Below are 27,579 nucleotides of genomic sequence, written 5' to 3'. Positions count from 1 at the left end.
TGGACAAGCTGAGACGGTGGGTTCGCAGGAGCAGCAGCAGTGCCAGCCTTCCCGGGCTCGGTGTGCAGTGGGCTGTTGGTGGTGTCTGGCTGTCGAGCTTCAGTTTATGCCTGTTATTTTTTTCATGTTTTGTATTGTTCTTTTGCCTTCCTAATAGCCTTTCAGTAAATTCTTTTTCTGTTAAATTCAGTCAGGATCAGTTTCTGTGAAGCAAGAATTCTGCCTTACAGAAGAAAAGGGTGAAGTCGATGTATAGGGAATATCTGATTTGACAGACTGTGAGAGGAGAGAGAGGAATTAGAAGAAATAGATATATAAAAAATATGTCATTTATATATCTAACAATGAAAATTTACAGAGTGTGTATAGTATATATATTTATATGCACATATATATGTATATAATATTTGAAAGCAAGAGAATCTCATGGCTTCTGTTTTTCTTGTTCTTAACTTCTATCCCTCTCGAGACCACAGTTTAATTCTTCCTCAGGGATATTATGAGATAGCCCCATATTTCTTTCTTTTTTTTTTTTTTTAAGATTTTAAAAAAAGAGAGAGAGATCACAAATAGGCAGAAAGGCAGGCAGAGAGAGAAGGGGAAGCAGGCTTCCCACCAAGCAAAGAGCCAGATATGGGGCTCAATCCCAGGACCCTGAGACCATGATCTGAGCCACAGGCAGAGGCTGAACCCACTGAGCCACCCTGGTGCCCCCCCCCCCATTTCTTTAAATAAGAAACTCTCCTTCCTACTTAAATAAATGCAAGTGGTCTCTGTCACCTACAACCCAGAGGAGCTCAGCATAACTTAGATGATGATGTGCTCACCTAACCACTTTTTGCTATACCTGCTTTTGCTTACCGCTGTGTAGAGGTTCCACAAACGTCTGTTTAATGGGCACATGATTGTCATTTGGCTCCAGACAAGGAACGAATGTGCAGTTCATGGCAGCAGAGGCACTCTGGTCTTCTTGGTCTTTCAATAATCATTGTAAGTGGCACACTTATTGAGAGTTCTTTCTGTTGTACGTGCCTGTCTTTCGTAAGTTTTGTCGGCAACCTTCAGTGTCTCTGAACACCACTGACTGTAGGGTCCTCAGTCCTTGGGTTTGTGAGGCACAAGGAATGATTGAATCCAGCGGGGCCCCTTGAGAAACACCTGCTGGACTCTCCCAGTGGGTCCTATACCGATGGACACAGGCCATTCCAACTTCATCGATGAAGGTGGCATATAAGGTGGGAGAGTGTTCAGGCAGGGTGGCCTGGGTTTTCTGAGAACAGGCTTTGAGGCAAATAGCCTTAGGCTATCACTCTAACTCTACCCCATGCTTCTGTGCTTCCTTAGGCCTGTTATCTAACCTCTCTGTGCCTTGGTTTCCTCGTCTGTAAAATGGACTGTTTTAAGGATTAAATGTAAAAAATATGTATACATACGTAAATTCACAGAGAAGATGGCACATGGGGAACACTCTAGAAGTGGTGTTTATATTATTACTCAACATTGTGGTTAATATTATCATAGGGACGTTCTTCCGGTATAAAGAGCATGAAGCACGAGGGGCTCCATGAAGAGGATGGTCAATGTTTTGGCCCCTTCCGGGCCCTGCAGTTGCCATGATGCCATTTACCCATCAGCTCAGGGGTCTCATGCTTAGGTGACCCCTTCTGGGCCAGCACATTAATTATGCAGCCTTGGTAGCTCCCAGGGGCCTGGTCTGGTGGGGAGGGTTTGTGTGTTTGAGCTCTTGGGTCCTGGCTACCTGGACTCCACCACCTTCTACCTGTGTGACATTCGGGACCTAATAACCCCATGACAGGAAAGCAGTTGGGTCTCTCCCATAGGGCTGTTGGTGACGATTAGATGGAATGACACATATAAAATGCCTGGCACGTGTCAAGAAATGTTTTACCTCATTGCATTTTCTCATTCTTTTTTACTAGCTCCTAGAACAACCCATTTCTGCCTGTTTCTGTTTCAGAGAGGTGTGGTAATTCGCTTCAGGGCATACTGTTAGGCGAGTAAGTTGAGAAAAAGACCTTGCAGGTGTAGTGAAGAGCATGAGTAAAAGCAGGGAAGAGAGAACCTGCTGTGAAGCTGCAGGTAACCGGGCGTGGCTGGAGAGCCAGGTGTGGGTGAGGGAAGGGCGCGGGATGAGTTTAGGAAGGACTTTGGATGCCCTGGGCTGAAAGACAGTGGGAGCCTGAGGGATTTTGAAGTTGGAGTGACCTCGTTTAATTTGCATTTTCAGAGCATTCCAGAGGGGAGGTTGGAGGAGGAGCCAGTAGAGATGGAGTGACTCCAGAGGAGGAGGATCTTCTCTGAGGGATCAGGGCAGGGGTTTGAAGCAGGACATGATAAGGTCTGGGTCCTTAAGAAAGGCACAGCCCACTGGGGAAGAAGAGGCCTGCATGGGAGGGAAAATGACGTAGTACAGTGCCCAGCATGGAAGCCAAGAGCATGCAGCCTTGGTGAACTGCTGGTCACTCAGGTATACAGTGCCAGGTCCCATACACAGAGCAGTGTATTCAGATCAGATGGAATCGGAGCAATAGATTCTCCCAGTTCTGCCTTCATCAACAGAACTCAGGAGTTAGCTTCCTCAAGTCCTGCTGTATTATGGCTGCTCTCTCTTCCCAAGGGCTCTATGTGTGTGTTGGCACAAGGGACCAACATCTTAGTCATTGATCCAGGAGAGAAAACTTATTTTCATTTGTGGGATGCTACCTGCCTCCAGCCCTCAAAAAAGAGTGCAGCATGGGGTGCCTGGGTGGCTCAGTGGGTTAAGCTGCTGTCTTCGGCTCGGGTCATGATCTCAGGGTCCTGGGATCGAGTTCCGCATCGGGCTCTCTGCTCAGCAGGGAGCCTGCTTCCTCCTCTCTCTCTGCCTGCCTCTCTGTCTACTTGTGATCTCTCTCTGTCAAATAAATAAATAAAATCTTTAAAAAAAAAAAGTGCAGCATTTTTTGTCATCAGGCAGATGTGACTTCAAGTGCACACCCTGCCACGTCACTGTACGACCTTGAGAAGCTCCTCTCATTTTTGTGTCCTTGATTCCCTTATATAGACAATGGGGGTTATTATGCTGTCTTCTTCCTAGAGTTGCTGTAAAGATGAGATAGTGCATGTGCACACGTTATCTCAGAACATAGCGTGAAGTGCAAAATGAACATCAAACATTGTTTCTTGCCTTGTCATTTGTGGCCTTATTCCCAGGTAGGATAGTTTGGGTTCCCATCCTGACATCAAGTCGTGAGAGCCATTTTATTTTCTGTATGGATTTCAGTGACTACAAGAGAGTCTGAATACATGACCAAATGGACTTGAATTGTTCTCAGTGGTCCCGAGCCTCCGATTTCCAGGAATGGTTCAAGGGTCCCCCTGGGGGCATAGGCCATGTGGAACTCGCTCAGGAGCTTTATAGGACTTGGTGACCCTTCTCACTGTGATAATGGCACAGCTGAATTTCCCAGCAGGGATCATTAATGACAGCAGCCCCTGATCCCACAAAGGATGGAGCTGAGCTCTTTGCTAGGCCTCCTGGACAAATACAATTCTTGCTTATGATTCTTGGTTTCAGTCCACTAGGGGGAGGAGAAGCAAACTCCCCCCTTTTCCACGGAGTAGGTCATGGTCAGACATAGACCATGGATTAGCTTCCTACTTCCCTTACCTCTAAAACTCAACCCTTGCTTCCTTGCAGCCCGTCTGCCCCCAAAATCGTAACAAATGCTGACCTGCTGGGATATATGATGTGGATGAGGAGGAAAGGCAAAAGGGGAGCAGGGATATATCCCACATCTCCTCACATATTCATTGTATGTTCATCCCAGATTTTCCTAAAGATTCATCACCACCCTATGTGGTAGATACTGTCATTCCCATTCCCACTTTAATTTTAGGTGAAGAAACTACAGGTGAGAAAGGGGAAGAAGTAAAGTACCCCTGACACACAGCTACCAAGAGTCTGTGGTACCATATCCTATTCTTCCTGTTGGTTCCTGCAGTTGTTTCACGGTTCCATTTAAACAGGTGGGGAAACAGGCTCGAGGACACTCAAGGAGCCACAGTGAAAAAGAGGTAGCGATGGATTTTGACCTCAGGTCTGTGGTCTTTAACCCTCGGCTACCTCCAGTATACCAACAACATCCTTACTCCGAGTGTGAACCAGCAGCATCTGTCATCACCTGAAAATTGTAAGATGTGGCTTGCTAGGACCCACTTAGATCCACAGAGTCTGGGCTGCGTTGCCACACAAGCTCAGGGGGATTATGGGTACTCTGATGTTTGAGAAGCAGCGGTCTGCGTAGTTCATCCTGGCTGTGAAGGACACTCGCTACGGGCAGATGCACTGGGGCAGCTGGTGTCCCAAGCTGGCCCCAGCCATCCTTTCCCTCTCCCTGTGTGCGTGACACTCCTCACACCAAGGGGCGGAACTTGTGTCCCTTGAATCTGTACTGTACCATGATTGGCTTTAGCCCTCAGAAGGCACCGAAAATGATGTCCCAGGATGTCTGAGCAATTTCTGCTTCTTGCCTCTCAGATTCCAGATGCCATGCTGTGAGCAGCTCAGGCTGCATTGAAAAGACACAGGGGTGAGACGTGAGGCACTCCGATTGACGGTCCCATCAGAGCATCCACCTGACACCAGCTGCTGGCCAGGTGAGTAAACCATCATAGAAGGTCCTTCTGAGTTGTGCCTCGCAGATATCTGCATCCCCAGCTGACACCGTATAGAGCAGAAGAATTGCCCAAACCTAGTCAATCGACAGCATCAGGGGAGATAGTGAAATGGTTGTTGAGTTAAGCCACTAAGTCTCGAGCATCAGTACCTACCTGAAAGAGAAATCAGTACTGAACATAGGGCGTGGAGGTCACCTAAAGGTAAATCAGGTAGCAGTGGCTTTGGAACCAGGCATCAGCTGGCGGCCAGAGCACCTCAAGGAGATTGTAAACGGAGTTGGGAAGGGCAGGGGGAACATTGCTCGTGGAGGCAGGAGAAAATGGGACTCGAAGAATGGACTTCCAGAACCATTAGCAGAATGTGCCCTGCAGGAACCTGGAGGTGGAAAGAGTACCTCATGAACCTGTTAGTCTGGTCAAGGAAATTTCCAAGTCAAACGGTGAGAGAGAGAGAGAGCATGAGATGGGAGAAGGTCAGGGGGAGAAGCAGGCTCCCTGCGAAGCTCAGAGCCCGATGTGGGACTTGATCACGGAACCCCGAGACTAGGACCGGAGCTGAAGGCAGCTGCCCAACCAACTGAGCCACCCAGGCTCCCGTGCCAACTAGTTTTATTAGCTCAGAGAAAATTATTTCTATTAATTGAATTGGATGTAATAAAATGTAATAAAATTCCTCAGTTGCACTAGGAATGAGATTGAGCCGACACATGGTTTGGACGTGTTAGCGATATTTTGGAAATACATATTTGATCTATAAATACATAACTATTAACATTAAAAAGATGTTACTAACCCTTCAAAATCATCTTAGTTGCAGCATCTCAGGGAACCATGTTATTAACAATGAGGTCTGCCCAGACCATTTTAAGAAGGGAAATAGCCACCGTTAATGTTTCTTTCCAATTTATCTTTCCCTCTCCTCCCCCTTTCTGTTCTCTTCCTTTCCCCTCCCTTCCTCTTCCTCGTTCTCTCCCTCTCTTTCTTCCCTCTCTCTATGTCTTTCTATTATGTAATAATATGATTGGGAACAAAGTGTCATGTCTTAGGTTTTTCACTTAATGTTGTGTTTTAAACATTTCCTTGTGCCCTTAAGGAGTCTTTGAAAACATCTGAGATGATTGTTCCTGTAAGCGGTCTCAAATCCTTTTGGGAAGTAGGTGGTATATAATGCAGAAATGATAAATGAAAAGCAAGTTCTTAGCTTTACTCTGAGCCTCTAAAGTGGATCTTGGTGGATCCGTCTCTCCAAAACCACAGAAATAGAAGGGACGGTGAGAGGGACCAAACAGGAGCCACACGGTGGAAGGCTGTTGAAGTGGGGCTTCGTGCCAGGTTTTGTCCAGTGTCTGCCCAGGTGACCTGAGATGAGGGTGCTTAGACCAGCTAAGGTCCAAGGTCCCCTTTAGTTCCACCTCTGATTTCTGACACAAATCGAGTGCCTTCGCAGGTGGAAAAAGGCCTCATTTCAGGGGCTTCCCATGTCTTGCATCACACCCTGGTGCTAGGCACCATCCCTCCTCACCTGAACAACAACAGTCGCCTTCCTTCACTGGTCTCCTCCGGCCACTCTTGCCCTCCATCTATTCTCCACAAGGCAGCCAGAGTGATCTGGTAAAGACTATGTCAGACAGTCACACTCATCTGACTCCTCCTTGTCATGGGGGAGGAGGCCCCACACGATCAGGTGCCCCACCACCTCTCTGATCTCACCTCCTGCTTCTGCCTTACTCACTCTACCCCGCCCAGCTGCGTCAACTGGGCTCCCACTCAGGAGCCTTTACTCCTGCTGTTCCATCTGCTCAGAATGGGAAGGGACTGTCTGTGCCTCTCTCCGCTGAGGCTGGAGTATCATCCGGCCCACTCTGACAAGTAAGACCCTTTCTCCATCTTGTAGCCAGAGGAGGAGAACGTGCAGAGAAAGCACTGCCAGGAGCAGTCCGCTGGCATCTGTTGCATAAAGCAGAAGAAAGCACGTTTGCCTTTTAGTATAGTGACCTGCAGCTACACTTGGCCCAGTGAAGATCAGCTGAGCCATTTGTGTGCTTCCGGGGTTGGGTGACACACAGATAGATGATGGGCACAGAAGGGGATTTCTCTTCTCCCTTGAGGAAGAGTCCAGAAATGTGAGCAGAGCAGGGAAGAAACACTGTCATGGGAAACATTCCCTAGATTTGTTCTTCTCTATGATTGCATTAGAAGGCTAAGCCAAAGGTCAATTAGAGTATAGTTCTCCTCCTTGGGGGAGATGAAGAGGCAGACCTAGGTAATTCTGCTGCTACTTTCAGGAGAATTCCCTCCTAACACATCCTGGGGTGTTTTCCTGGAATCACTTGAATGGGTGGTTCAGCTTTTGCCCACCAGGATTCTCTGAAATGGCTCGTGACCACTCATTCATTCAGCGAAGGCTCTCTGCTTGAAGAGGCTGGAAATGTACTGTCTGTTCCAATGCCCGCCTCAGACTATACCCAGTGATATTGTCCAGCCTAGGTTTCTTGTGATCCTGCTCTGTTCCAAATGGAAATCATGTGATGCCTCCCTAGGTAACTTGCTTTTTCCTTCCAGAATAAGAAGAAGTTAAAACCTGACATTCTCCTCTTCCCAATTTTTACACTTCTTTGTCTGAGTCCAGGTAGTTTAATCTGACTTTGTGACTCACAGTGGTAATAGTGTGGTAGTAGTAGTAGTACCCCTCCACCCACCCCACCACTACTACTGGTAGTAATAATGATCACTGTCATTTGCAGATCACTTAATATGAGCCAATGACTATTCTAAAAATTTCAGATTTTATTTACTTACTCATTTTAGAGAGAGAGAGGTAGAGCACGGCTGGTGGGAGGAGGGGAGAGAATCCCAAGCAGACCCTACGCCGAGCACAGAGCCCAGTGTGGGGCTTGATCTCACAACCATGAGTTCATGGTCTGAGCTGAAAACAAGAGTGGGAAGCTTACCGAAGTGAACTACCCAGGTGCTCCTGTTCTAAGAAATTTAAATAGTAATTTATTGAATGCTCACAACCATCCTATGAAGTTGGTGCTCTTCTTATCTTATTCCCATTATATAGATGAGGAAATTAAAGCAGAGAAGGTTGACATGACTTGACCAAGAGCACGTATAGGTTGTCTCTTGAATCCACACATTTTTTTTTTAAAGATTTTGTATGGAGAATGTGAGCAGGCAGGAGGGGGACACCCTGCTGAGCGTGGAGTCCAGCACAGGGCTTGATCCCAGCGCCCGGAGTTCACGACCGGAGTTGAAACCAAGAGTGAGATGCTTCACCAACTGAGTCAGCCAGGAACTCCATTGAACGCACACTTTTAACCAGTAGGCTTCGTGAATGTCTCCACTGATGTGGGTCACATACATAACAGACGTAGTGTTATCTAGGGAAGGAGGAAACATGGAAATTGGGAAAAAGAAAAAAATCTCCATAGTTTATGGGTTGATAGGATGCTAGGTCACTTTATACCACTTGTGTAGAATTGAAGAAAGAATTTAAACTCAGTTGGAAAAAAATCTTCCATGTAGAGGTTGTGACCCTGTGCCCTCCCTACTCATTCTGGGGAAAAAAGTCCAACTCTGTGTTAGTGTCTGCCTCCTATTCTTTGTGTGGGATTTGTCTAAATTATTTGCGCTGGTCTCCCCACCATGTTTGCGTGTGTTCTGAGGGAGTGTGTCCAGTCTCCTGGTCTTGCTTGAGGTTTTCTTCTTCCCTTTATAGTCCTTCCTATTTTCTTTAATGATTTTATTGATTTATTTGTCAGAGAGAGAGTGCACATGCACACACACAAGCAGGGAGGGGGGGAGGTGGGCTCCCTGCTGAGCAAGGAGCCCGATGTGAGACTCTATCCCAGGGCCCTGGGGTCATGATCTGAGGCAAAGGTAGGCGTTTAAATGACAGAGGCGCCCACGCATCCCTACACCCTTCCTATTTAAAGCCTCCAATGCCCCTTTCCCTTTGGGTCTGTTGGAAAAACCGAACCTCCCTCCCCGCACTTCTCCCTCAGCTGTAGGCACTGTCTTTGAACAACTCTCTAAGCAAGGCTTGATGACTTCCATTCTCCAAGGGCCCCGTTGCGTTTGTTTGTCTATTTTCCATCTTCAGCTATATCTCAGGGGTTTAGGTGAATTCAGGGAACGATGATTGCTGGATGTGGAATTCAGCCAACTGGCTTTCAGGGAACTGCTTGTTGTTCAGTTGGTGTTTGGTGTACTGGTTTGTCTGGGTATTGGCCTGGTTGTGTATCTCTTAGCTCATCAACTCTTGGTCTTTCTCCTTTGGAAGGAAAGAAAGAAGAAAAGAAAGGAAGAAGAAGAAAAAGAAAAGAGAGAAGAAAGGAAGGAATGAAGTAGGGAGAAAGGAAGAACTGTCATCCCTGAGGTAAAACTAATTAACTGACTTAGCTGAGCTTCGAAGTAAAAAGGTGTCATATTGGACGTAGACCATTCCTGACACATCAAAAATTTCGGCTCTTGTGCTCAGGAGAACCTTTTCTCCCAGTCCCTTCCTTTCTCCTTTGCTTTGCCACGGTCCATATCCAACCGCCAGACCAAAATGTGCTTCTGAACGTTCTGAGTCTCTGAGAAAAACTGGTGGTGGACGTATGTTCTTAGAGTTTTTCCTTCACCACAAGCCAAGAAATCAAGGGTTTGCAAAATGCTTCCCAAACAATTAGAATGGGTAGGGCTCAGTGATGATGATGGGGGTGGTGGCGGTGGTAGTAGTGGTGGTGCTGTCAACATCAAATGATATTAAACAACTCTATAGACCTCCAGTCATGAACCAGACTGCTCAGCCCTGGGTCCAGAATTGTGTTAAAACAACTACTGTTTATTTCTTTATTTTTACTGATGTATATTTGACATAGAACATTGTGTCAGTTTAAGGTGACTTGATACTTTTGTATTTCAATACAGTTGTCATTGTACTGTTAGCTAACACCTCTATCATGTTACATAAATTCTCCTTTCTTTTTTTTTTAAAGATTTTATTTTATTTATTTATTTGACAGACAGAGATCACAAGTAGGCAGAGAGAGAGGAAGGGAAGCAGGCTCCCTGCTGAGCTGAGAGCCCAATGCGGGGCTTGATCCCAGGATCCTGAGACCATGACCTGAGCCAAAGGCAGAGGCTTAACCCACTGAGTCACCCAGGCAACCCCATAACTCTTATTTCTTCTAGTGTTCAGAACAATTAAGATCTAGTCTCTCAGCAAGTTTAATGTTTCTCATACCATTGTGGACTATAGTCAGCATACTATGTGTTAGGTCTCCGGGACTTATCCTTCAGGTACACTACGTGCCTTCAACAACACCTCTCCCATTTCCCTGCCCCCAGCCCTTGGTAACCAGCACTTCACTCTGTTTTTACAACTTTTTAGGTTTTTGGGTTTTTTTTTAGATGCCACATAGAGAGGTACCATTCAGGGGCACCTGGGTGGCTCAGTTGATTCTTGATTTCAGCTCAGGCCATGATCTCAGGGTTGTGAGATCGAGCCCTGCATTGGGCTCCAAGCTCCATGTGGAATCTGCTTGAGATTCTCTCTCTCTCCCTCTCCTCTCTCCCTCTCTCTCTTTCTGTCCCTAAATAAGTAAATAAAGTCTTAAAAATAGAGTTACCGTACGGTACTTGTCTTTGTCTGACTTACCTTAGCACGATGTCCTCAAGATCTTCTTTGTTGTAGTAAATGCAGAATTTCCCTGGCTAAATCATAGTCCATTGTAGCTATCTACTACATCTTTATTCACGGATCCATTGATGGACACTTGGCTGGTTTCCAAACCTTGGCTCTTAAGAACGATGCTGCCACAACCATGGGAGTACGTGTCTGTCTGGTCTTTCACTGAGTACTTAGTACCACAAGGACAGTTTTACACACTGTACCTGGATTAAGTCCCTCGATTTCCCAAGCATGACAGCAACAGCCACTATGCTCGTCCCCCCAGAGCTGAGGCCAAGAGCAGCGCAGTAGTGCACACAGTCACACAGCTAGCACTGAGTAGGAGAGCAGCTTTGCAAAACCAGTGGTCCAAGTCCAGAGCCAGTCTCCTGAGCACTGCTCTGTCCTACCCTTAGGTGTAGCCTGGGGTGGCAGTTTGGGTGGCCAGGCTGAGTGGTGAGGAGTGTGAGGAGTCACAGTGAAGGGGGACTGTCTAAATCCTTTCTTCAGAATCATTGTGTCTAAACAAGGTCTTGAGATGTCACTAGACCGAATCGCCTCTCCCAGATTCCACTTGCTTATCCTCCACCCAGGATGGTTCCAGCCGGATAGCCGAGCCATGAAGGCAGGGCTTGTGGTCTCTGCCGGACAATTGGTTTGTCTCCATTAGGCTTCATGTGTCTTCCTGGAAAACTCCAGCAAAAGGTCATGAGGGTGGAGGGCGCCTGGGTGGCTCAGTGGGTTAAGCCTCTGCCTTCAGCTGAGGACATGATCTCAGGGTCCTAGGATCGAGCACCGCACTGGGCTCTCTGCTCATCAGGGAGCCTGCTTTCCCCTCTCTCTCTGCCTGCCTCTCTGCCTATCTGTGATCTCTGTCTGTAAAATAAATAAATAAAATTTAAAAAAAGAGAAAGGTCATGAGGGTGGGGCCCTTTTGAATGGGATTAGTGCTCTTAGAAAAGAGAGCCCAGAGATCTACCTAGCCCCTTCGACCCTGTGAGAATACAAGGAGAAGTCTGTGCCTCTGAAGATGGCCTTCACTCAACCATACTGGTGCCCTGATCTTGGACATCCGGTCTCCAGAACTGTGAGAAATCGATTTCTGTTGTTTCTAAGTCACTAAGTCTGTGGTATTTTGTTACAAGAGCTCAAAGCAGTTTGTACATCTTATTTATAGTACTGAGGTAACAACTAATTATTATTATTATTATTTTTGAAGATTTTATTTGTTTGAGAGAGAGAACACATGCAGGGTGGTAGGGTCAGAGGCAGAGGGAGAAGCAGGCTCCCCCTGAGCAGGGAGCCCCTGCAGGGCTCAATCCCAGGACCCTGGGATCATGACCTGAGCCGAAGGCAGACACTTAACTGACTGAGTCATACAGATGCCCCGGTACTGCCTACTTAGTGTACACGTAGTTATTGGGGATGTCTGACATCCCAGCTAGACCATAGCCCTCCTAAGCGCAGCAGCCTTCTCTGGGTGACGCACTGCCATCTCTCTCTCTCTCATTCCCAGTGCCTGCCAGAGAGTAGATATTGAATAAATACGTAGTTGAGTGAATGTTGAAGGCGAGGCTCAGTTATTTCAAAACCTCTTGATTTCCAAAACCCTCTGGGAAGAGTTGGGAAAGAATTCAAACAACCTCCCTCAGAGAAGGACCGATTGTGGAAAGCCGTGCAGACAAGCCACTGAGATCACGGGTTTGGGGAGTTTTGCTTTCCACCTGCGAATTCTGGGGGATGGGTGCTTTTCCCTAAGGGGGTCACATTTGAGACCACTCAGTCCCACTGGAAGCCCACTGTCACCTCTTCCTCCACTCGCCCTGATGGTAAGCTCTCTAGGCTCAGGCAGCCGTTAATTTAAGGTAACAATTAAGTGCCACTAAATTGATCTTTGAATACCATCAAGGAGTCAACAGGAGAGCTTTCCTCTGCCAAACAGAATGAATCCCCAAAGCTGGACGAATGTTCCGAGCTTGACCCAATGAGAGTGGAGCTCAGAATCAAGCATGAGCCTACCCACAGCCTTTGGAAGTGATGAAGTCCATGAGCTCCAAGGGTCTGTGGGGTACCTCACCTGTGTTTCTTGTCCCTGAAGCTCTTGGAAGTCTCCTGTGGTCCCAGAGATGCCATCAAATCCTTGAGACAAAAATTCACCGGAGCCCATTTAAACATCAAAGTGGCTTTATTTAACAGTTCCGGAGTCAGGCAGCATCCCCTCTAGCAAGTAGAAAGGAGCTCGGCTGAGCTGTGGGAAAGGGAAGGTTTTTAAAGGTGGAAACGGGGTGGAAAAAGGAAATGATTACCAAAGAATGACTTGTCTCCAAGGAGGTCACCTTCTTAAGCAGAACGGAAGGAGTCAAATGGGTGAATCATCTCATTAGTGCTGACCTTCTAATTCCATGGTGACTGGTTCAAGTTTGCATTCCTGGGGGGTTGAAATGGTGGTTAGGTTAGGTGTTCAATCTTGGTTTGCTGATGCTGGGGTTTAGTACAAGTGACCCCCTCTGGGACATGCTGTCTCTTTTTAAACACAGCATACAAGTCTTTCACCTTCTTGGCTAAGTTTATTCCTAAATATTCTATTCTTCTTGATGTTATTGTAAATGGAATTGTTTCTGAATTTCTTTTTTAGATTGTTCATTGGTAGTGCAAGGGAATGCAAGTGATTTCTGAGTGTGATCTTGTATCCTACAACTTGGACAAATTTATTAAGTCTAATATGTTAATTGTGTGTGTGTGTGTGTGTGTGTGTGTGTACACACCGGAATCTTTAGCGTATTTCTAATACGAGATTATGCTGTATGCAAGCAGGAATGATTTTTCTTCTTCCTTTCCAATCTGGATGCTGTTTATTTCTTTTCCTGCCTAATAGGTCTGGCTAGAATTTCTGATTCTGTGTTGAATAGAAGTGGTAAAAGTGGGGATCTTTGCCTTGTTTCTGATCTTAGGGAAAAAGAATTTTCTCTTTGACCACTGAGTATCATGTTCATCATTACTTTTTCAAAGATGGCCTTTATCCTGGTGAGGTGACCAGTGCATTTTGTACTGCTACAACCGTCTCTTATGGGGGTTGGATGTAGAGACTTATAGCTGGTGCTGTTTGAATATTTTGCTTTCATTGGCATAAAAAAATTCCTAGAGGGTGGGGCATGTCCATCCATGGTATGTGAGATGATTTGAGAGGATGGATTCTAGCAGGATTTAAAGAACACCAAGTCCCCCTCTTCCACGGGCAGGATTTATTTTCTCACACAAAATTCTTTTCCAGTTCCTCTGATGATTTAATAGCATCGAGGGCATCTCAGTCTGGGCTACTGCATCTTTAACACTTTTCTAACACTAAGTGATTTTTAATTTTTTTTTTTTTAATAATGAGGGAGCAGATTTCGGTTTCAGTGCATTTAGCAAACAACAGTGTGTCTTGACAGTTTAATGGTGTTATATTATTTGTCTTTTTTTGCCTTCTCTTTCTGGCAAGTGATACAGATTTCCAATTACTTAGAGCTGTGAAATAATTATAGATTAGAGGGAGAAGGTTGTATTTAAAAAACACGTGTATTCAAGTAATATCCAAGAGATTTGACCTTTAAAAGGTCATGTCAATGCATCAGTTTGATTAAGGACAACCTTTCTGGTACCCACAGAGGAGTTGGAAGCAGGTTCTCGTCTTACCAAGCAGATGGGCTTTGTGCAGTGACTGCAGATGTGTAAGGCGTAGATTAAATATACGTGACTTTTAATGATACCCCAACTTCCCCAAACCCAGTGAGGAAGAAGACTCCTATCAATGAGGGGAGTAGAGAGCTATAATTTTTTGACCTTCAGACTGACCATTCTAACTCTTTGGAATCCCAAGGAAGCTTGTGATTTCTCTGTGTCCAGTCAGTGAAGATCAGACTTTCTGTCAGTGGGCCTCAGTGTGAGAGAACACTATGTAGTAGTGGAAAGAACTGAGTGGGCATCCCAGTGTTTCTGGCTGCCCTGGAGTACCGGCCCTCAGAGTGTACCTAACCTTAATTAATGGTGGCCGTGGTTACCAGAGTGGGGCAGGCCAGGCTTAAAAAAGAGGAATCTTTGGGGCACCTGGGTGGCTCAGTTGGTTGAGAGACTGCTTCCAGCTCAGGTCATGATCCTGGAGTCCCTGGCTGCAGTCCCTCACTGGGCTCCCTGCTCAGGGGGAAGTCTGCTTCTCCCTCTGACCCTCCCCCCCTCATGCTTTTTCTGTCTCCCCCCCCCCTCTCTCAAATAAATAATAAAAGTAAAAATCTTAAAAAAAAAAAAAAAGGAGCAATCCTGAACATTACATAATTCTGAGAGGCAAGCACCCTCTTACATTCCAACATACAACTGGTATCTCCCCTCAGGCATCATGTGGTTAAAATAACTTGCAAAGCAAGTTTTGTATTTAAGGAAGACCTTTAAGTTTCAGCCGTGTTAGGAACTATCTGGTGACAAGTGAAAAAAACCTCTTGATAGAAAGAAGTATTAGTGTGGAGCCTCCTAGCCCCACCCGTAAAGGGACTGTCCAGGACCCCTGTATGGAGCTAGTCAAGAATAGTACCAGTGGGTGTAGCACAAAGTCTGAAGTGTCCCCGAGTGAGGCTGAAGCAGGATGAGGCCAGGCCATCTGTTCCTCTGAGATGGACGCGTCAGTCCATCTTCTCTTGATGCTGCTGAGATTTGATTCACCCAAGTCCTGCTGCTCCCAGTGGCTGATTGTCACATGTCCTTTCAATGTTACTTGGCTGTTGACAGGGAGAGAAAGTGCTGCTTGTGTGGAGTTAGAGGAACCAAACCCATATGATGAGGATTTTGTTCTGAAACCCTATTTAATGAACTTTTTGGCATTAAATATTAATCTTGAGAACTTGACTCATGTGAACGTGCAACTGAAGACAGATCCCTTGTTAGTAAAATCTGGGATTCCATTGGCAAAGCTGAGATTGATCTGGGGACTGCAGGGTCAGTGTTGAGGTGACCCCTGGCTTATGGCGGGCCTCTAGAGGGGGCCGGTGGGACTGAGATGTCCCCATGGCGAAGCTCTTAGAAGGAGCGGCGGGATCCCGGGCCAACGGAGGGAGTTTGTTGTGCCACCCAGCGTGTCCTTTAAGGAACTGCGCATGTGTCCTAGTCTCCCTCTTCCAGAAAACAAATAATGAACTCAGTATAAGGGATGATGGATATGTAATGATGGAGAATAGTTCTGTGATTTTGGCAGAATAAAGAAGGTAATCAGTCCCACTAGGGCGGAAATTGATTCATCTGGCTTTCTTCGGTTCTACATAATTTTCTATTTGTAATATAGAAGTTGCGTTAAACAACCTTCAAGGCATTCCTGTCCTCCACTCTGCCTACTCCAACCGTCCCCTCGTCTCTTTATCTTTCTCTGACATCCACAGGTATTTACTGAGTACCTGCTTTGTGTCACCTCCTGTGCTGGGGGCAAAGGATGAACTCTGCAGGTAGCCACTAGCCTCTTGGATCTCACAGCCCTGTGGTGGAGGGGAAGTAGATACAAGTTAGTAGTCCTACGAATCGTTGCCAGTGTTTATTGAACAAGTTCTGCATCCCCCCTGCTATTCCAAATGCTTCCCATGAATGAACTCACTTAGCCCTCACAAGAATACTGCAACAAAGGGATCCTTAGTATTATTGTACAGATGAGGAAACCAAAGTAGGGAGAGGTTAAGGAACTTGCCTAGTGTCACACAGCTGGTAAACAGAGAGTCGGGAATTGGCATCAAGCAGTCTGGTTCTTGAATCCTCATTCTTCAACATGTGGCTATACAGCACGAGAAGGAGTGTAAGAGAAGAAATGCAAGGGTGCCAGGGGCTCCTGGAAGAGAATCACTGTGTGTTGTGATGGAGGTGACGTTGGTGTGTTTGGAGAAGAGAAAGCCAGATGTTGAGTAAAGGATACAGTATCTTACAGAACGAGAAAAATCCCAAACAGGATATGTAGCTCCCAGGTTCTCACGAAGGCACCCAGCTACCAGTGACGCTGCCTGAGCAGAGACTGGATCCCCTCAGGTCTTCAGGGAAACTTTCTTTGGTCCTCATCATGGACATCCTGTTCCCTCTTCACATTTTGGGAGAAGCTGACCCTTTGGCTGCCTGCCCACCCAGGATGGCTCCCTAGTGACCCCTAGCACATTCTTCTGTGTTGACAGTGGGGTGAGGTGAACCAAAGGGCAATTTCCCAGGACTGTCATCGCCCAAAAGGACCAAGCCTCATCCTGCATGGAGATTCTTCTTGTAGCCCCTAATCCAGTCTTCCTGCCTGCTGGGGAGGTCAGGAGAGGGTTCTGGAGAAGGTGAGCAGGAATTTCTAAGTGCCAGCAGTTGTGAGGAAGGGAAGAGAGAGTGGGGACATGTGGGGGAAGCGCATGTCATTGTGCAGGAATGAGGGAGGATGCCAGAAGCCAGAGCAAGTCTGCAGGGATGGAGCATCAGAGACCACAGTGTATGGGGTCATGCTTGTATGCTCCTGAGTTGGCTGTGTCCAGTGAGCAACAGAACATCTAGATACTTCTGGAAAGGGCTGTGTAACTCTTCTCACTCAGATTACTAAACATTTCCTACACACCAACGACTGCACTAATTGCATGAGTTGATTTTTGTTCTCCACAGTACCCGACAGTACCCGACAGTGACCGACAGTGACCGACAGACAGTCCGGGCTCTGTCGCTCACCCCATTTCACAGAGGGGGGAACCTGGGGATCCGCAAGATGAATTTTGCTCAAGGCCTCTCATCTAGCAAGTGGTGGATCTGGCTTTGAACCTGGAGATTCTGCCTCCAGAGTCTGCACATTTGCCGCATGTGCTGTGTGTCTGAAGTGGTCACAGCGTATCAGGCTGTTGGCAGCTCAGAGCCCCTGACTTCCAATGGGCAGATTTCTGCCGGCTTGTCCAGGTCTCCCTCACCTTCATGTCGACCAGGTGAACAACTGAAAAGACGGCCCCTGCAATTTGGTTTCAGAGCATGTATCACTGAGCCTCCCTCTCTCCGTGTGGGTATGCGTGTGTATATGTTTGTTAGTGACACAGCCACACTGGTATGTGGGCTTGTAAGTATCTACATGTGTGACACGTATGTGCATAATTCTGGTAAAGGCAGTTTCTTCTCCGTAGAGTTGGAATGTCTCCAGTTTGGTATCTGCATGTTATCCAGCTCGAAAGACTCTGCCTGGCATGTTGCAAAGTGTCTGGTTTACTTGGAAAGGGAAAGATGTGAGGTTGACAATGTTGAGGAGCCAGCTGCCGTGACATCTGAGATGTCCAGGAGAGGGAAAAGGGGTGCCTTCCAGTTAGAGACCTGACCTCCAGTGTATGACCTTGACCAAGTCCTCCCTGCACACTTCCCACCTAGGCTGTACTTTCTTCCAGCTAGAATGAAGCAGTTGGACTATTTTCCCTATAGATCCTTCCCAGTGCACAGGTTTGGAGTTGGTGGCTTTTGCATTATTAGATCTTTTGGCTTCTGGCCCCTGGAAATTCTTAGTATGTTCTCAAGAAGATGAACCCATCTGGGAAGCCTCTGGGTCCTGGTGCTTCAGGGTGGAGGCTATGGGAGGCAGCCAGATGCAGAAAAGCCCACAGACCTTGTGCTTCAGATGCTCTGAATGTTTGAAGACTAGCGGCCTTAGCCACAGATTATGTGTGACACAGGCATGAATTTGCTTCACAGTGTTAGGGTGCAGAAAGCTCACATTTCTTCATTTTCCTAAGTGAAATGAAATCTGGCTCTGAGTCCCGCTCCCATGAGTTGTGGGATGGGCACTGTCATCATTGGGTTGCCTGCCCCACAATGCGATGGTATCAACTCCTAGAGCTTCTGTGGGTGCCAGCAGGGGTGTGGTCCTTGGGTGTCTGTTTTGGGAAGTGATCCCTGCAGTGACCAAGAGGAGCTGTGGATCAGATAAGGATCTCCCCATGGCCTTCAAAGTCTTGTTCTCGGTCATGAACCCTAGGATTCAAGTGTCACCCCATCCAAGGGGCATCTCCTTTGGAACACTGCAAGGGAGAAGAGCACAAGTCTGAAGCACTTCAGGTGTGGCTTGCTGTGCCCTCTGGTCCTGGTCCCAGTTCGTGGCCAGGGTGATGCTCTCCTGTCCTCCATTCACCCACCCGTTCTTCTCTCGTTCCTCTGCAGTGACCCCCACTTAATTCTGTGCTCAATCTGACCCACCCACTATGGAAAGAGGGACTCCTGGAAGTCAGAGAAGCTCTGACCATTCCCCTGCCTCTACCCCAAGACTAACTTTGACCTTCAACTGACCCTGCCTGGAGAAATATGATTTGAGCCACATGTGTAATTTAAAATTTTCCTGTACCGCCCAAACACAGTATAATAAAATGGATGAAATTTATTATTTATTGTTATTTTTATTCTTGTTTATTTATGTATTTTTAAAGATTTTATTTACGTATTTGACACAGAGATCACAAGTAGGCAGAGAGGCGGCAGAGAGAGTGAGGGAAGCAGGCTCCCCAATGAGCAGAGATGCCAGGATCCTGAGATCATGACCTGAGCCAAAGGCAGAGGCTTAAGCCACTGAACCACCCAGGCGCCCCTATGGATTTGTTTTTACTATTGTTTTCTTTAACTCAGTTTATTCAAAATATTGCCTTTTGAACATATAATCAGTATGAAAGTATTAATGAGATATTTTGCATCAGTTGGTCATACTATGCCATTGAACTCCAGTGTGTATTTGACACTGACGCCATTTCTTGGCTTGGACGAACCACATGTGGAGCACTCGGCAGCCCCGTGTGCTAGGGGCTCCCACACTGGACCATGCGATCTTAGTACAATACAGCAGCAGCAAAATGTGGCTGGGAGGATGGGAGAAACAGCTGAAGGGGATTAAGAGGACACTTACCGTGGGCAGCAGCGAGTGATGTACAGAACTGTTGAATCACTGTGCTGTACACCTGGAACTAATAGAGGGCTGCATGTTCACTACACTGGAATGAAAGGTAGTTAATGAAAAAATAAAGTGACTAATTCAGTGGCATTTAGTACATTGTGACCATCACCTCTAACTAGCTCCAGAACATCTTTGACAAGAAACCCTGTGCTCATTAAGCAGTTTTCTCCCCGTGCCCCCTCCCTCCAGTCCCCGCCAACCCATCATCTACTTTCTGTCTCTGTGGATGACCTATTTGGGATATTTCAAATAACTGAAATCACTTGATATGTGACCTATTTGTGACTGGTTTCTTTCACCTAGTGTAGTGTTTTCCCAATTCATCCGTGTGGTGACACCATCAGTACTTCATTCCGCACCTGGGGTTCCATTGTATGGATGTGCCCCATTTGTCCATTTCTCCTTTGATGGGTACCCATGGTCTCTTAATCAGTTTGAAGTTTGGAGGGGCGCCTGGCTGGCCCAGTGGGTGAAGTATCCAACTCTTGACTTTGGCTCACGTCATGATCTCGAAGTCATGGGATAGAGCTCCACGTTGGCCCCGTGCACAGTGGGGAGTCTGCTTGGGATTCCCGCTCTCTCTCTCTCCTCTGCCTTTTCCCATGTTCGTGCTTCCTCTCTGTAAAGAAATAGACAAAATCTTAAACAAACAAACAAAAAAAAGAAGTTTGGACACAAACTAACAAAATGGTGGCCTGAATACCCCTGTGTTCATAGTAGCATTATTCTTTTTTTTTTAATATTTTATTTATTTTATTTGACAGAGATTACAAGTAGGCAGAGAGGCAGGCAGAGAGAGAGAGAGAGAGAGAGAGAGAGAGGAGGAAGCAGGCTCCCTGCTGAGCAGAGAGCCCAATGCGGGACTCGATCCCAGGACCCTGAGATCATGACCCGAGCTGAAGGCAGTGGCCTAACCCACTGAGCCACCCAGGTGCCCCCATAGTAGCATTATTCTTAATAGACAAAAGGTGGAAGCATCCTGTGTGTCCATCAGGGGATGAGTGGATAAACAGAGGTAGTATACCTCTGTTATGGAGGATTCTATAGTCTTAACAAGGAAGGGAATGCTGACCCATGGTACCACATGGATGGACCTTGACGACGCTACACAAAGTGAAATAAGCCAATTAGAAAAGAGCAGATACTGTCTGATTCCATTTATGACATGCCTAGAGTAATTTAGATAAGAGAGAGAGAAAGTAGTAAGGTGCTTACTGGGGACCAGAAGGAGGAGAGAACAAGGCATTGTTTCATGAGGACAAGAGTTTCAGTTTGGGAAGATGGGAAAATTGGGGAGATGTACAGTGTTGATGGTTGCACAACGATAGTGTCCTTAGTACCATTTAACTGTATGCTGAGAAATGAAATGTGTTGATATGTGTGTCTTAAAAACTGTTGTCTTGACTCCTAGGTTGATTTTAAAGAACTGGCCATTGGCTAAAGGAATTAGGAAAAAGCAGGTCTGTTTTCCCCACTCTCACAAAGGAGCTATTCCTGGATCACATTTGAGGTAATTAAATCTTCTTTGTTCACTGTTAGATTCTTTCTTTCTTTTTTCTTTTTTTTTTTTTTGGACTAATGCTAAGGCTTATTTATCACCACACAGGTGATAACATAATACTTTACACCTTTGGTTTGACTAAAACACAGCCTTGCTCAGAATGGGCACTCCTTGAAGGAAGAATAATGATGGGTTATAAAAGAAAATCTAAATTGTAAATCTGTGCCATCCGTTTCTGCCCAAGTCCACCTTGCTTACTATTCTCTTTCCTCACACAGTATCTGGGTGATGGTAGAAAAGGGAAACTGGAAGAAGCCAGAGAGCTGACACCGAGTAGGGAAATGAGAAAAAGACTGTTGGGGTTTGATTTATGAGCAAGTCTTAGGGGCTATGGAATGACAGGAACAGAGACAGCCTGGGGAGAGGAGTTTTGAGTTTTGCTGTGCACTAAGGCGGTCTTTTTCCCTTGGCATTTTGAGCAATCGCTGCAGCAGAGATGTAAATCACCTTTTGATTAGTATTTATTTGAATGTCATAAGGAGATGAGGTGAGGCACAAGGTGCCAGGCTCGCCTTTCGGTCCCATTCGCATCCCGAGGACCTGGGAAACTGTCCAGTAGTTGTGACCAGTCGGCGGTATTTCACGGAGGAGTCGATCCTCTGCGTGGTCATTGGGAGCTCATCCCTCTCAGCTCCCTCCTTTCTCTTGCGTCCACCCAACACCTTGTGAAGGGCCTTCTGAAAAGACCACTGAAAGAAGCAAGAGCGGTTTCCTGTGTAGTGGGAATACGACAGCCATTGTCACTTAGTGTCATCCTGACGCTCTGGGAATGAGCCAAAGCCAGAGAGGAAAGTGATGGTGTCAGAAAGTATGTGGAGAATAGCTGTACATCACTTCATGTAGTGCAGGGGGAAGTCAGCGTATTCATAAACGTGCATTCAGTCTGAATGCCAATAACTCAAGTCATTCAAACTCCATCTCATTGGGCCATATAGCCAGCCGCTGGCAGTATTTCATATAAAGGACTATGTAGAAGGATGAATTCTGTTTACTGAATTGAACGTCAAGTAATAGCCCTGCCACCAACTCTTTTCGTCCTGGCCTTCCCAGCCTACGAATTTTGATGCATTACAAAAAGTTCTGTGGCAGCGTGATCACTTAAAAAAAAAAAGCTATCCGGTAGTAACACAAACACCTTTAAACTGGAGAAAAACTTATTTGCCTTTGAGGTTGGTTCATTCTTGATTTTATCACTGGTCTGACTGCCTTCCTTGGGAAAAACGTTCAGAGTTACATCTTTTTGTTCAAGGCTCCAGGTGTTCCTTGGAATCTACCACTCTATTCTATAAAGGACTCACTCTTGGATGCTTTTGGTGAGATGTCTTCTACCTCCACGTTCTGACCTTGGCTTTTCGCAGTCAAGGCTGGTGCTGCTCTGGTCCAAACGAGGGCCTCTTCCATACAGAAAAGATGCAGGAGCTTGGCTAGGGAGCATCCACGACTGTGTGAAATATAAAACAACACATTCTCAGAATCCACCTAACAGCTTCAGTCTTTCTTTCCTAATTTTGATTGTCTGCATTGCCTTTTCTGAAGACTCAGCTGAAGTATCCTTTCCCTTAGGGAACTCTGTCTGATTTATTTCCAGGCTACGTTATGTTCTGTGTCTTTCCCATTGGCTTTTTATAGTGAGAATTTTTTGCAAGTTTGGATTCTCAGGATCTTTGGTCTCCCTGTGTCTGAAGAATTCCTTCCTTCCTTCATTTGAGTGTTTATTGAGAGCCTACTGTGTTCCTGGAATTGGGGACACAGCAGTGAATAAAGCAGACACGCATCCTTCCTTCTGGAGCTCACATTTGGGTAGGGAGAGATAGATGAGCAAGTAAATAATGAGATGGTGGCAAGAGCCATGCGGGGAAAATGTAGCATAGAAGGGTGATGACAAGTGCTAGGGGAAGGAGGCATTAGAGTTTTAAATAGAGTGGTCTCACTGAGAAGGTGACTTTAGAGCAAAACCTGGAAAGAGGGCTTCACCTTACTGTAGGAGTTTTGGTGGTGGGAGACAAAGTGGGTCTCCAACTGTAGAAACTCACCAGGTGAGATGCTCAGTTTCCCAGCATGCGTTACAGCTAGACTGAGGGTGAGGGATCTAGAATAACTGAATCTTTGGACCCCAGGAAACAAACTGAGGGTTTGGGATCAGAGTTGGGTAGGGAGATGGGGTCATGGGGTGATGGGTACTAGGGGGGGCATGTGTTGTGATGAGCACTAGGTGGTTTGTTTGTTTTTCAGTGTTCCAAGATTCATTGTTCTTGCACAACACCCAATGCTCCATGCAGTACGTGCCCTCCTTAATACCTACCACCAGGCCCTCCTAACCCCCTCCCCACCTCCCCTCCAAAACCCTCAAATTGTTTCTGAGTCCACAGTCTCTCATTGTTCTTCTCCACCTCCGATTTCGCCCAGCCCACTCCACTGTCCTTCACCCAGTGTCCTTTGTTGTTGCTTATGCTCCACAAGTAAGTAGAACCATGTGATAACTGACTCTCTCAGCTTGACTTATTTCACTCAGCATAATCTCTTCCAGTCCCGTCCATGTTGCTACAAAAGTTGGGTATTCATCCTTTCTGATGGAGGCATAAGACTCCATTGTATACATGGACCTTATCTTCTTTATCCATTCATCTGTTGAAGGGTTTCTTGGCTCTTTCCACAGTTTGGCAACTGTGGCTATTACTGTTGTGAACACTGGGGTAGAGATGGCCCTTCTTTTCCCTACCTCTGTATCTTTGGGATAAATACCCAGTAGTGCAATTGCAGGGTCATAGGGGAGCTCTATTTTTAGTTTCTTAAGGAATCTCCACACTGTTTTCTACTGTGGGTGCACCAAGTTGCATTCCCACCAACAATGTACAAGGGATCCCCTTTCTCCACGTCCTCTCCAACACATGTTGTTTACTGTCTTGTTAATTTTGGCCATTCTAACTGGTGTAAGGTGGTATCTCAATGTGGCATCAAGTTGAATCTCCCTGTTGGCTAGTAATGATGAACATTTTTTCATGTGTCTGTTAACCATTTGTATGTCTTCTTTGGAGAAGTATCTGTTCATGTCTTCTGCACATTTTTAAACCCGATTATCTGTTTTTTGAGTGTTGAGTTTGTGGAGTTCTTTTTTTTTTTTTTTTTAAGATTTTATCTATTTATTTGACAGAGATCACAAGTAGGCAGAGAGGTAGGCGGAGAGAGAGGGAGGAATCAGGCTCCCTGCTGAGCAGAGAGCCAATGTGGGGCTCGATCCCAGGATCCTGGGATCATGACCTGAGCCAAAGGCAGAGGCTTAACCCACTGGGCCACCCAGGTGCCCCCGAGGAGTTCTTTATAGATCTTGGAGATCAGCCCATTGTCTGTAGTGTCATTTGGTAATATCTTCTCCCATTCCTGGATTGCCTCTTTGTTTTATTGACTGTTTCCTTTGCTGTGCAGAAGCTTTTGATTTTGATGAAGTCTCAAAAGTTCATTTTTACTTCTGTTTCCTTTGCCTTGGGAGACATGTCTTGAGAGAAGTTGCTGTGCCTGATGTCGAAGAGGCTACAGCCTATGTTCTCCTCAAGGATTTTGATTGATTCCTGCCTTCTGCTAAGGTCTTTTATCCATTTCGAGTTTATCTTTATGTATGGTGTAAGAGAATGGTCTAGGTTCATTCTTATATATATAGCTATCCAATTTTCCCAGCACCGTTTATTGAAGAGACTGTCTTTTTTCCACTGGATATTTTTTCCTGCTTTGTCAAAGATCAGTTGACCATAGAGTTGTGGGTCCATATCTAGGCTTTCTACTCTGTTCCACTGATCTATGGAGCACTGGGTGTTTTACACAACTAATGAATCATTGGACACTATATCAAAAACTAATGATGTACTCTACATGGGTAAATGAACATAATTTTTTAAAAGCTGAATTAATAAGCCAGAATTACTGAATCCAAAGACTTTGCTGGGATCTGGCAAGATAAAGAGTGAGAGAAGCCATCCTGTCATAGCTACTGGCTGCAGGGCCGTGGGAAAAGAGGAGTCCAGTGCAGCTTATAGCATCAGTGCTGGGGTAGTGCTGTTTACCTGAGATGGCCAGTGGTCCCTGAGCAGGGCTGCAGAGTGTTCACCATGGTCGTTTTGAACTGGAGTACTAGCTGCACTGAGCCTCTGTCTTTCTGCCTGTTTCCTGAGCCTTGTTCTTCAGGCTCTCTGGGGCTTCTGTGAATTCCCTGGGATATGTCCAGTAAATTTCTTTCCTGCTTAAATAAGCCAAAATTGTTTTCTGTTGCTTGCAGCCTGCAGCTCTGACTGGCACATGCCTATTCCATCCTGCACTTGCCACCTCTAGTGCTTCTCTCTCAACACGCTGTAATGCCTTGTTTATGTGTGTGTCTCCTGTTTACCGCAGGCTGTTGAGAGGAGAGAACACATACTTTTAATTCATCCTCATGTGTCCGGTGTCTAGCTCAGTGATTGGCACACAGTAGGAGGTCGGTATGCTGCTGTTGTTTTCTGTGAATGAATAAGAAAAAGAGAGAATAAATGGAACTTCTTGAGTCCATGCTTTTTTTCACAGCATCCTTCCTCTCAAATAAAATCCAGAAGCCATATGCAACCATGCCAAGGCACCTGTGTCACTCAGTCTAGAGCCCATCTCTTGCAGTGAAACATGCAGATCAAAGGTGACTACTTTTCTGTTGCTGTCTAAAGCTGCTTTCCACCAGGATGCCACGCAGGACTCATTGCTTTAAGGAAAAGACAAATGTGGAAAGATTAGTCTTCAATTTTAGTTCAATAAAGGGAAACTGAAGATCTCTTGCACACAGAGTGGAACTAGCACATCTAGACCCTGCTGAGGAACTGATGATCTTGGGTATATCACTGACATTGGCTCCAGTTTCTTCTTCTGAAAAAATGGGGAGATGAAGTTAGATCAAGTGTCCCAGTAGGTATAGTCTTGGCATTCTGGGCTGGATAATTCTTATTGTGGAAGTTGTCCTGTGCATCGTGGAATGTCTAGAAGCATCCCTGGCCTTGACTCAGTAGGTGCCAATAGTATTTCCCTCACTGTGACCAATGGTGTCCCTAGACATTGCCAGATATGCCTTGGACATAAAATCACCCTGGTTGGGAACCACTGAATTAGATGATATTAGATGATAAACAGTTTACAAGTTTCTGGGCTGGTGCGAGAGTCGGGGCTCTGCTATCTCCTGGCACCTAACCCTGTGTGTGGCATCGTGGCTAGCATTCAGTACAAGCTGAACGAGTGAGATGAAATACACAGTTCCTTTCAGCTATATCAGTTCTTTGGCAGCAAGAGAATCACGTAGATGGTGATGATCTTATCACCCATGTGACTGCCTCTACTTGGGTACCGTTTAACATTCCTGGATAGAAATGAACTAAAAATACCATCTGGCGTTATGAAAGAATAGGTCTGTCTGGCAGTTTAGCAACATATAGTGACTATAATTATCAAGGAGGGCCCACTCAATTCTGACAGTGATCTCAGATTGTGTCCCCTGAAAGTTAACTCTGAATTTTAGGATTATAACAAAAAGTTTAATTGAGAAGAATGATTCTAGATCTTGGAATGAGAATTGTACACAGTTTATTGTTCAGGTCACAATAGATTGTATGTAACGTATGTAATACTTAAATTGCTTATTGTCTTTTGCCCTGTGTGATTATGGAAGTTGCTTCTTTATCAGTCCAGCCAGGACTTTCTTTCTCTTCCCTTTATCTCCACTTAGCTACCTTTTGGCATTCTACTCTGTCCGGTAAGGATCGAATTGATTACACAAGTAGATCAATTTGGAATGTGTTGCCATTAGAACAATATTAGTCTTTGGATCCATATCCAGATGTGGGATATCTTTCTGCTTATTTAGTTCTTTCATTTCTTTCAACAATGGTTTTTGGTTTTGCAATTCCTTTGTTACCTGTATTCCTAAGTGATACATTGACAATACTATATATGGAATTGTTTTCTGCATTTTCATTTTTGAACTGTTTGTTGCTAGTCTGTTGAAATGTAATGGATTTTTGTATATTGATCTCATATCCTGCAAACTCACCAAGCTCATTTATTCATGCTAATAGGTTTTTAGTGATTTCTTACATACGAGAAAATTTTTTTAGTGGCTCCTTTCCTGAATTTCTTATGTGCAAGATTTTTGTATATGCATAATCATGTCATCTGCACATGGGCACAACTTTACTTCTTCCTTTCCAGTGTTGCCCTCTCTTATTTTACATTTCTTGCCCAATTTCCCTAGCTGGAACCTCTAGTGCAATGTTGAAAAGAAGGGGTGAGACTGAACCTCCTTCTCTTGTTACCCATCTTAGGTGGAAAAGATTCAGTCCTTCCCTTTTAAGTAAGACCTTCCTGGTGATTTTTTGTTTGTTTGTTTGTGTCTGTGGTGGGTCTTTCTTTCTTTGTTTTTTGTTTGTTTGTTTGTTTTGTCTTTTTGTTTTTGTTTTTATTTTGGTTTGGTTTCTTTTAGATCCTCTTATCAGTTTGAACTGTTCCTAGTTATTAAAATTTATCAGAAAGGGGTGTTGAAGTCTGTCAGATGCTTTTCTCTGTCTCTTCGGTTGATCATATGTTTTTTCTGCATTGTTCTGTTTATGTGGTGTCTTCTAATACTTGATTTCCAGATATTAAACCAGCCTTGTGTTCCTGGCATATAGTCTCCTTGCTCATGATATATAATCCTTTTAATATACGGCTGGATTCAACTTGCTAGGAATTTTCGATGATTTC

General features: G+C 45.5%; 2 long non-coding RNA genes across 2 annotated transcripts in view; one reads left to right on the top strand and one right to left on the bottom strand.

Annotated features, from left to right (window-relative positions):
* The window catches only part of LOC309855006, a 93,911-nt gene that overhangs the window by 46,388 nt on the left and 19,944 nt on the right, over positions 1-27,579 (top strand). The window contains exons 4-6 of the long non-coding RNA XR_014306551.1: positions 4,541-4,659; positions 8,966-9,061; positions 20,689-20,787. This is a non-coding gene — a long non-coding RNA (uncharacterized lncRNA). The remainder of the gene's footprint in view (positions 1-4,540; positions 4,660-8,965; positions 9,062-20,688; positions 20,788-27,579) is intronic.
* LOC309855012 overlaps positions 18,501-27,579 on the bottom strand; it is a 51,858-nt gene continuing 42,779 nt past the window's right edge. The window contains exons 2-3 of the long non-coding RNA XR_014306562.1: positions 21,286-22,279; positions 18,501-19,896 (exon numbers count right to left, since the gene is read on the bottom strand). This is a non-coding gene — a long non-coding RNA (uncharacterized lncRNA). The remainder of the gene's footprint in view (positions 19,897-21,285; positions 22,280-27,579) is intronic.

Source organism: Mustela nivalis (genome assembly GCF_964662115.1).
Source record: "Mustela nivalis genome assembly, chromosome: 19".
Classification (NCBI taxonomy): Eukaryota; Metazoa; Chordata; class Mammalia; order Carnivora; family Mustelidae; genus Mustela; species Mustela nivalis.
This window is presented reverse-complemented; position numbering and strand designations above follow the sequence as displayed.